General features: G+C 40.6%; 1 protein-coding gene across 2 annotated transcripts in view; it reads left to right on the plus strand.

Moving 5' to 3' along the window:
* BTC (betacellulin) overlaps positions 1–690 on the plus strand; it is a 46,176-nt gene extending 45,486 nt beyond the window's left edge. For both annotated transcript variants that reach the window (XM_086704846.1, XM_086704847.1), the window contains one exon: positions 456–690. The gene's annotated coding sequence lies outside the window, so the exon portion shown is untranslated. The remainder of the gene's footprint in view (positions 1–455) is intronic.
* The last annotated feature ends 9,963 nt before the right edge of the window (positions 691–10,653 follow it).

The following is a 10,653-nucleotide window of genomic DNA, read 5'->3' on the forward strand; positions in this document are numbered from 1 at the left end:
GCGTTGGCTCATGTGAACTGGCAGTCCGGAGGAACGGTACTCTGCACACTTCGGTGAACGAGAGGCTCCCACACGGGGAAACGTTATTTCTGTTTTTCTGCTCGCTCACCGAAGAGTTGGCTTCATCCTTGGCCGGTTCCCCTTAAGTCATGGCAGTAGCAATGGGAGCCACATGCTTCCTTGTTCATAGCCAGCAAGAGAGAGCAGTGACTTTCCCTAGCTCTGCCAGCAGCCTAAAGCATCTCCTTCCCCCCCCCCCCCAAACACCCAGCGGACGTGTGGGGTATAGTAAATGCTTATCGAGAAATCGTATGTTCCCCTAACTTATTACAGGATGACGCTAATCATTAATGAATGGAAAACAAAACTATTGGCTCAAGATTTTTTTTTTTTCTTTTAATTTGCATGATCCATTTGTATTAACTAGCGTGTTCTCTTTTCCCTTATTTCTCCAGGCTGGTGCAAGCTGCAAAATGCCTTGCTCATTCGAAAATGGACAGAATGTGTCTCAGGAAAACAGTCAGGAGAAAATGCATTTTAAATAATGTATTTACTTTTTGTTTGTAATGTTAGTCTGTGTTTTTTACTATTTTTGTAATAATAAGTAATTTCAGTATTGTTTCGGAATTGGGAAAAAGCGCTCACTTAAGACATTTTAATAAACTTCCACTTAAAGTTTTGTTACCAGGATTACTAGTCGAATAAAAAATAGAAGTGAAAAGGAGTTTAGATTTTAGGAATTGGATTAATCATAAAGCTGCCATTTATCCAGCACTTACCATGGGCCAAGAGTTTCAAGTATATCATTTCTTCTAAGCCTTTCAAGAACCTATGGGACATCTATCATGATCCTCATTTCCCGCATGTGGAAACAGACACAAAAAAGTTAAATAATATAACCCTGATTTATACAGTTCAGAATTGGTGGAGCTAGAACTGGAGCCAAGATTTACCCAATTTCAGTTTGTGTTCTTAACTGTCATTTTTGATCTGAGTGGGTGCAGCTTAACTCACTAACATAGCTCAGGACTTTATACTAAACTGTGTTTCACCAAGACTCTGAGATGCCGGGGCTATTTTCCTGCAGATACTCAGAAGGCAGAGTCCTGGATTTATATTACTGTTACCATCGTGTTTTCTATAGCATTGACCTCTATTATGTTTCTTTGCTCTTTTGTAAATTCTCATTGACATGAATAAATTCCTACATTAGTAAAGCAAACAGGTTTTCCCCGTAGCTAGGGTAATGAATAGCGATGGAAAATAAAAAAAAAACAGGTAAGTGTTTGCACTCACTAAGGGATAAATGATAGCACTGGAAGAGGTTGTTTATTCCAGAGCAGTGGTCAGTGACAGCACAGCAGAGCCCAGCAGACACGGCTCGTGACCATATCCTCATTTTTCTTCTTCCTGATGGCTCTCAGGTGGATGTTGTTGCAATGAAATCACGACCATAAGAATCTACTACTTGGGACCATCTCGCCAGATGTCCCTTCAACTCCATAGCATATTTAAATTTTTTTTTTTTAATGTTTATTTATTTTTGAGAGACAGAGAGACAGAGTGTGAGCGGGGGAGGGGCAGAGAGAGAGGGAGACACAGAATCGGAAACAGCTCCAGGCTCTGAGCCATCAGCCCAGAGCCTGACGCGGGGCTCGAACTCACGGACCGCGAGATCGTGACCTGGCTGAAGTCGGACACTTAACCGACTGCGCCACCCAGGCGCCCCTCCATAGCATATTTAATAAAGACTCTTTTAAAATTGAAAAAGCTAGGGGCACCTAAGTGGCTCAGACAATGAGCTTTTGAGTCTTGATTTCAGCTCAGGTCATGATCCCAAGGTTGTGGGATCAAGCCCCATGTCAGGCTCCACACTGAGCATGGAGCCTGCTTGAGATTCTCTCTCTCTCTCTCTCTCTCTCTCTCCCTCAGCCCTTCTCCCCAGCTTGCACTCTTTCTCTCTCTTTCTATATATATAAAAGCAATTAAAAAGAAAAAAAAACACTGAAAAAGCTAAATCTCCATTTAGCCAATATTCCATAGAAACTGAAACTTTCTACATTGATCGGGTGGGTAATTTACGAAAACCAATAGAAGATGTCCCCAAATTGCTGTACTTTGGCTGTTGTGATGTTAGCCAAGCAGCTTCTTTTTTTCCAGAATCTTTTCAAATTTTACTTTGCAGTGTAGACTTCATACACAAAGTGAAGTGGAGAATTCAGACAAAAGGTGAAGTTGTGTATCACCTTCTATCACACATTGTTTTGAGAATGAGGCTGCCTTCACAGAAATTGCTCAAATGTATTAAGAACTAAGCCAAACAACTAATCATCTTCTAAGTCAATTTTTCTTCTGACTTAATAGCCATCCTTGAAACAGGATTATATCCAACTGATTCATGTTGCATATGCTTTATTCTCAAAAGTCTTTTGGGCTCATTTATGCCCTTGCTTTTTCTCGGTGTTCTTTGATGCCAAAGTGCTTGAAACAAATGCTTGTTAATAGTATTTAAAAACAAAAACACAGTGCTGTAAAGGTTCCTACCCTGAATTGTTGTTGGTTGACCAATGGACTCTCTTAAGCCAACCCAGGCTTAGGAATTTTGTTTTGATTCTAAAATGTAAATGGTGTCTCTTGAAATTTAGTAGGTCCCATATCAAGAAAGAACTTCAAAGATTTCCATATCTTTTTAAAATGTAATTTTATAATTGTTTTGCATGTTCTAAATGGTGTTGTTTATGTAAACTGTCAACATTATCATATAATAAAATAAGTTTATTTTTAAAACAAAGCAATCTTATTTCTTTGGAAATTTTTTAGTGGTACCATGAATTACGAAAAATAAATTTGCAGATTATTGCTTTGAAGACTTTATATTTTATAGAGATGACCATTGATACATTTGAAATAGTCCATTTTGATTATGTGTTTTTCTTAGAAACTAATGAATTTGAAAGTGTGGTGGACGCCTATGAGATTGTCTGCCCAACAGCCTGGCCATATTTTTGAACCCCACCAGCAGCTGCATTTGGTTGGTTTAAGGTGAGCGCTTCACGAAGGTGAGCAATTTGGAGTCATTCTCGGTAGGACGAGGAACCAGAACAGAAGTTAATCTTTTGGGGTTCTTGGCGCATAAAAAATGTACATTTTGAAGATATTGCAGTCATGTTTTGCTCCATGTGGTCCAGAAAAGCAAAAAATGCTGGTCAGAGAAGAACAGAGACCAGACTCAAGTTTCCTGATGGTCTGAGTCCCCGTTATGTGTATTCTCAAAGTTTAGCCTCATTCTGCTCCTATCTGGGGACTCTATGAGACATATTATCATTATAATAAGTACTCTATTTGGATTTCTGGAACCTGGAACCAAGGTCCTGACCAACTCTGGTGCATCATGAGATTGTGGACAAGTTTCTTAAAATGGAAATGGCATCCTCTCTGAAACAGAATATCGAGCTGTTTTCCAAACAGTGCCTTCGATTGTAGGAGAGGAATGTTTCCAGCAACAATATTCCATCTTCATCATACAGTCTTTCAAGATGATAGTTGCGACAGGTATGGAATTCAGGAAGCACTGACTGGGCGCCTACTGTTTTTAGGCGCTGTGCCACCATGACAAATGCGAGGGCTCAATAATAAGAGGCCTCTTAGGAAGCTTACAGTTTAGTGGGAGAAGCAGCAACGCACTGATGATTTCAATATAATTTGGTGCTCTGGGACAGGTTCGAGGTAAAATGAGATTCGCGGACTAAACTAGCTTACAAAGAATTGGGGTGGGTTCCTGAAAGATATTACATCTGAACTGATGTCTCTGAGAAATAAAGGTTTCTGCCCCAAATTCTGGGCCAGGCCAAATATTTCTTGGATCCTTGTCAAATTCTATAGAATTTCTTAGAAAGTTCTAGCAGTGGAGGAACAGGGAATGAAAGAAAGGAACAAATTGAGCCTCTATACCTTTTTCCAAAATGCCCTGGGCATGACAGGCTAGGGTATACAGACATGTGAGCTGAGAGGTGAGATGTTCCTGGTTCCAGTGATGTTATATTATTAAGTGATGGGCTGAGATGGGGAAGAAATTTTGATGTCCTTCCTGAAGTGGATTATGTGGGCCTTTCACATTTCCCACTTCCTATCGTTGCCCATGGAGTAGGCAAGTTACACAGAAAATGGAGTAAATGCTCTGGGACACATAACTTGCTATTTGGACAAAGCTCTGGTTTATGCAAAATTTTGTGACGTTTCAGTGCCCATGGCTTTAAGACCAAGCTGATGCCTCAATGAGACCTTGATTTTAGTATGTTCCACATATATTCTGTTATGAGAGCCTAAATATATTGGGGCATTGCTATCATTCCCAGAATATTTAGTAAGTACCAAAAGTGCCAAGTATCTTAGATGTCGGGGCTACATCAGTGAAGAAAAGGTTAAAAAAAAAAAATCTGTGACCTCATGGAGCTTATATCCCAGTGGATATAATCTTTCATAGCATGGAATTTAAAACTAGCCTTATCCAAGAAGTTATGTTACCCAGAGCACATTGTCGTTAGACTTTTAACCTATGCCATGGTCTCGGAGCGTGAAACTCCAGATGAGCATTCACAGCAAAAAACTCGTCATATGGAAGGACTAGCAGATTCCCCTTGATCTCCAAATGATTTACCTGTTTTGATAGTGACTTTCAAGAGCAAAAAAAGTATAGCCGTGTGTCTTTGGTGTAAAAATCTTGGTTTATGCTTTATTTTGTTTTATTTTTTTGCCACGATTAATGAATAAGGTGTCACATTTGCACATCTGTTCTTTTTCAAAGAATCCTCTATGTGTCAAAGAATTTTTCAGAAAAGGACCCTGTTCCCATGTGATCATCTTTGGCAGCTAAGCGTTAATACCAGAACATAATGTGCAAATAGTTTATTCTTGCCTGTTTGTTAATGTTACTGGATCCTGAGAATGTGTATCTTAACAATAATATCTAGGTGGCACTTCTGTAAACTGATTCTTCCCCAGAACCTTTGAGCTATTGGTGTTTGAAGCCATCTGAAATTCTGTATTAGGAAACTAAATAAATTGTATAACTTCGAAAAACTCTATCAGCAATTAATTTCAGGTGGTAAGTTATAAGGAAACTTTCTGCTACTGGAAAACCAAAATGTGGATCTGTAGGTATGTTTAGCTAACAATTCCAGTCAGTACTTGTATTATAAAAACAATGGTAACCAAACATGTTTGTGAGGTTTTTTTTCCCTCCATGTTTTATTTTGTTTACTCAAGTTTAAGTCACAAAAAAGTAAATGTGCAACAGAGGTACTTCGAGAGTGGTTTTCTTTTTTCTTCTTTGGTTTATTTAAAAGACGTCAAACAGGATTCTTCACAAACACAGAGCTCCTTAATATTGCTTGTTGTTGCAAGTATAATTATTTTTGTAGGTCGTGTGCAGAATAATGAAATATTCTGAAACTCTGTGATCCAAGCTAGATGAAGAATTTTCATATACTGGGTTTTAGTAAAAAGTGAGAGGGCACCTTTTTCTGACTTGCTCTGTAAAATGATTTTTGAAATACTGCAGTGTATAAACTAATTTTAGTAAGCCTGTTTCTGGCATATTCTTTTTTAACACCTAAAAACCTTTGTTTACTCAATGAACTAGAACTAACAATTCTAAAAAAAGAAAAAAAAAGAAAAGAAAAGAAAAGAAAAGAAAGATCATTTACACAGTGTTTTTTTTGTTTGTTGGTTGGTTTTTGTTTTATTTTTTTGATGTTTATTTATTTAGTTTTGAGAGAGAGAGGGCACAAGAGGGGAGAGGCAGAGAGAGAGACACAGAATGTGACGTAGGCTCCAGCCTCTGAGCTGTCAGCACAGAGCCTGATGTGGGGCTCAAACCCATGAACTGTGAGATCATGACCTGAGCTGAGGTCAGACACTCAACCATCTGAGCCACCCAGGTGCCCCTGTTTGTTTTACTCTTAAAGATAATCTAGTCTTGGGTACTGGACCTCCACCCCTCTGCCTCCTAACTCTGACTGCATGTCAAAGTATCTGAAGTCTTTTTTTTTTTTAATTAAAAAAATTTTTTTTAATCTTTATTTATTTGTGAGAGAGAAAGAGACAGAGCATGAGCAGGGGAGGAACAGAGAGAGAAGGAGACACAGAATCCGAAGCAGGCTCCAGGCTCTGAGCTGTCAGCACAGAGCCTGACACAGGGCTCGAACCCATGAACTGTGAGATCATGACCTGAGCCAAAGTCGGACGCTCAACCAACTGAACCACCCAGGAGCCCCCAAAGTATCTGAACTCTTAACCAATCCAGTGCCCCTCATCATTCCCTAAATGGCATAGAGATGGGGTAACTTGCTGCTGAGCTCTTAAAATGTAAAGGTTATGAGCACAGACTCTTTGTTCAGACAGACCTGGGCTTTACTCCAAGGTATCTCACTTACAGTGGGGCCCTGGGCAGTTTCCTTAACCTTACTAATGTTCTCATCAACAGGTGGGAAAAAACAAACAAACAAACAAACAAACAATAAAACCGGGTGGGCTGAGAGGATTAGATGAGATAACTCAAGCAAAATGCTTAGTTCTCTGCACCTGGAATATTTTAAACACTCTCTGGGGGAAGGGTTCACTTAATATTAGTTATTATTAGTAAGATCAATAATAATAGTGATGATGATGATGTTCTCGAATAACTGTTATGGAAAACAAGGAATTCTTTTTGGAAGTTAAGTCATGGCACTGATACCGTGAAGGTTTCTGTATTTTAAGGATTCCTGAGCCCTATGGAAAGGCATGTCTTTCTACTATTGTCTGAATGAGCCATGAGCCATAGGTAGGTGAAGAATTCCACCTCAGTGACTGACTCTGAGGTTGCCTCTTTTTTCTCCCTATCTTCTTCTCTCCCTCCTTGAAAGTACCCAATGCGAAAAACTAAAGAAGAATTATTACAATGTTGTTGAAGATACTTCAAAGCCTAATAATTTTTAAATGATGCAGAGATAAGTTTGCTGTTTTTGGAGATGGACTTTACTACTTGCACACTCGACATCACTAGAAAAAAAAGCTGGGGCTAGGGATGCCTGGGTGGCTCAGCTGGTTGAGTATCCACCTCTTGACTTTGGCCCAGGTCATGATCTCACCACAGTTCATGGGTTCAAGCCTCACATTGGGTGAGCTTGAGCCCCGTGTGGGGTTCCACACTCTCTCACCCTCTCCCTCTGTCTCTGTCCCTCACTTGCTTGTGCTCTTTCTCTCTAAATAAATAAATAAATAAATAAAATTCGATCTGTGCAAGTTTACCAGGCTTGGCTATTTCTTCTTAAGTTAAAATATCTGAAAACAGGAGAAAAGGACCTTGAGCAAAACACATATTGATTAAGCAATATAGCATGCACACTAATGTAACATACGCATACCATGCTCTTACCGGAGAGTATTTCATTTGGTGGGGCCAAAATAATTTTTCAAACCAGGAAGGATATGAAGAGGTAAACAACCTGGAAAATATTTGGCTGTCCCTGAAGCTTTTATAATTAGTAGAGTTTTGTACACACCGATGTAACTTTAAGAATATCTTTTGGCAGCTACAATTAATTCCACATTGCTCAAGTCTCTTGAATTCAATGGAGCCTCATTGATGTAAACCCACCAATCCAGAATTTTCAACCATTCAGGCATGGACGAGGCAGATGTTTACCTACATGATAATTAAGAAATAGTATTTTGTAAAAATCAGCGCTGCAACCTTTTTCCAGTACATTGAACATTACACTTGTACAGCAGCATCTTGTAATTGTCTTCATGGTAATATCATCACCTCATGTGACATCACTTATATGTTTAGAATCAAACTAATCATTTTTATAAACTACCTTCAGATCCTAATTCAATTGATTAAATACTACCAAAAGCTGACAGTGGGCACACACACAAAAGTGTCTTAGTGCAGGAAGGTGGGGAGGAGAACAAGAGACAGCATATTTTTCAAGTAGGAGAAAAGACAAATAGCTATAATAAAAATCAGAATAAATTCATTCATTCATCCAGTGAATATTCAACATTTATTATGCATAAGATAGCACCCAGTGCTTAGGATAAAAGGATGAATGGACTAGACTTAATCCAGGTCCATATGAATTTACCTTCACTACTAGAGAGTAGAGAAGATGAGAGGTTTTTTTTTGGGGGGGGGGTTTAGTTAATTTATTTATTTTGAGAGAGAGAGAGAGGGAGGGAGGGACAGAAGGAGAATCCCAAGTAGCCTCTGCACTGTCAGTTTGGAGCCCGATGTGGGGCTTGAACTCACAAACCATGAGATCATGACCTGATCTGAAATCACTGAGCCACTCAGGCACCCTGAGGAGTTGAGAGTTTTAAATCAATGAAGAATGCCTTGCTCGTTTGTGCAAGGGATTGTCGTGGTTAGGGAAGACACAGAAAAGGTGACATTTATCTAGTCCTGGAAGAATGAGTGGATGTAGTAGGCACGTTTAGGTAAGAAGACATTCTTGGAGGCAGGTTCAAGCTAAAACCAAACTAACCCTTTTTCCTGCTGTAAGCCTTTTTCCTACCGTCTGTATGGAGATGCTCCGAGTAACCCCAGTAGCCCACCTTGAACAGGTGGCTTGTCAGCCTGTGACCAGGAGAGGGGGGGCACTCATCAACTTTGCCTGAAAGTGAACATGTACTGGATTCCGTCCCTGAAGAGATTTCTGCAATTGTCCTCAGACTGTTCAAGCTAAGAACAGATGGGGAGGAAGCTGGCCTCAATCAGGGCTGTCCCAGGACTTCAGAGGGTCTTCCAGTGCCTAATGTCTTCCCCTATACTTCCCCTCAGGTCCACTCTCCCCTCCCCATCTGTTGATCCCATTCCTCCTTGATCAAATCTCAGTCTCCTCAGGTCCTTCTGGCATCTCACAAATTTAGCAGCCTTAGCCATAGAATGCCCATGTTTTTTCACAAGAAAAGATGGGTTTCATCTCAAGGTTTGCTGGCTTCTTTTCCACCTCCACCCCAGGCAAGGTGGACAGGGATTCCACTATTTCCCTATTTCCAAACAAACAAAGCTTGGCACTAGAAGAATTCATTCTCTGCCATGCGTCTCCCAAAGAAATCGGAGTCCCTTTTATGATGAAATTTTTACTCTTTTTTTTTTTTTTGAAAAGTGAGTTAACTTGGCATTATCATGCTAGACAAGCATTTCTGCCTCCCACTCATATCCCCTTGAGCTACATCACAAAACTTTCTCTCTTTAATAAAGGGCACCTTAAGAAAAAGGAGAGGGGACTCTCAGGTTTACCCCACTGCAGAGCTGTAGATGAGGTCTATGCCCCAGGAGGGAGAGGAGCTGGATCTCTTCTATTGGTACGAGATCCATAAGATGGATGGGAGATAAGGGCAAAGAATTCCACTTGAAAAGAACCACCATTACAGATGAGATCGCATGGGTTTGTAAATGTGGGGCATATTTGGAGAAGACTGTATGGTACAGTGTCACAAGATAAGTGAAAGACACCTAGTCAAATCTGAATTTCAGATAAACTTTTTGTATAAATATTTTCAGGCATTGCTGTCTAAGTGGGCATTCTGTATTTGTATTTATTATTATTATTATTATTTTGCTAAGTCTGACAACCCTAGTGTGGGAGAGTGGACCATGGGGTGTTGAGGGGTACACAGTTGAAGAAGTGGCTGTCGGGTAGGGACGGGGCAAGATAATACTGTACCTGCCATGTCGTGCTAAGAATTCTTGGACTTTAGTGGATGGGAAGGACAAAATGTGTTGGGCAAGAAAGTGACATGATAAGATATATCATTGAGGAAGACGAGTCTCTAGACATCATGAAGGATAAACTGGAAAGCTGGGCGATGAGAGCCAGGAGCACTGACAGGAGCTGGAATTGAAAGATATATGTATAAACGCTGTGATATCCTCAGGGCATTTGGTAAGAGAATCCCCCATGATCTCGTGATCTGTTGCATTTGGGGATGTGAGAGGAGGAAGAGGCAGAGAAGACTGATAACTCTACATTGACAACCAGGAAGCTCTTGGTGTGATTGGTTGAGATATGGATCAAGGAGGAGGAGTAGGCAAGGGGAGAGGCTTGGGTGAGGGAGTCAAGAGGATGACTTGGGCTTAAAAAAATGGATTGAGGACTCCAGGAACATCTTTGTAGAGGAGCACCAAGCAAGTGAAATGAAGACCTGGAGTTCCTGGCATGTCCAGGTCAAGAAAGAGGCAAGCCTCGAGCAGAGAAAAGATATAATGAAATTACAGCTTCAGGAAGCATCACCCGAGAGTGCTGGAGAGGGACCGAAGAGTATAGATGCTGAGCTCATGAGCAGAAACTTGTACGTTGGTGGGCATTATCTTGATGTGTGGTAGTAATGTAAAAATGGGAATGGAGAAGTAAGGGGTAAAACCTAGACCCACCTGGCACTGGATGCAGCTTGGGACGAATGAGAAAGGGGGGAGACAGAGGTGCCTTTGATTCTGTGAGCACGGGACACTGGGATGTAGAAATGTCATGTTCATGAGAGCAAGGGCAAGGTAAAACTGGAACTGGAAGTTAGGGAGAGAAGACAGGACAGGGTCCAGCGGGCATTCACCGAGCTTGAGATTGCTTACGGACCATCTCCGCTAAGGTGCCTTGCTGGTAGTTT

The sequence above is a fragment of the Puma concolor genome, chromosome B1 (assembly GCF_028749965.1).
Source record: "Puma concolor isolate L17-30 chromosome B1, mPumCon1.1.hap2, whole genome shotgun sequence".
Taxonomy (NCBI): Eukaryota; Metazoa; Chordata; class Mammalia; order Carnivora; family Felidae; genus Puma; species Puma concolor.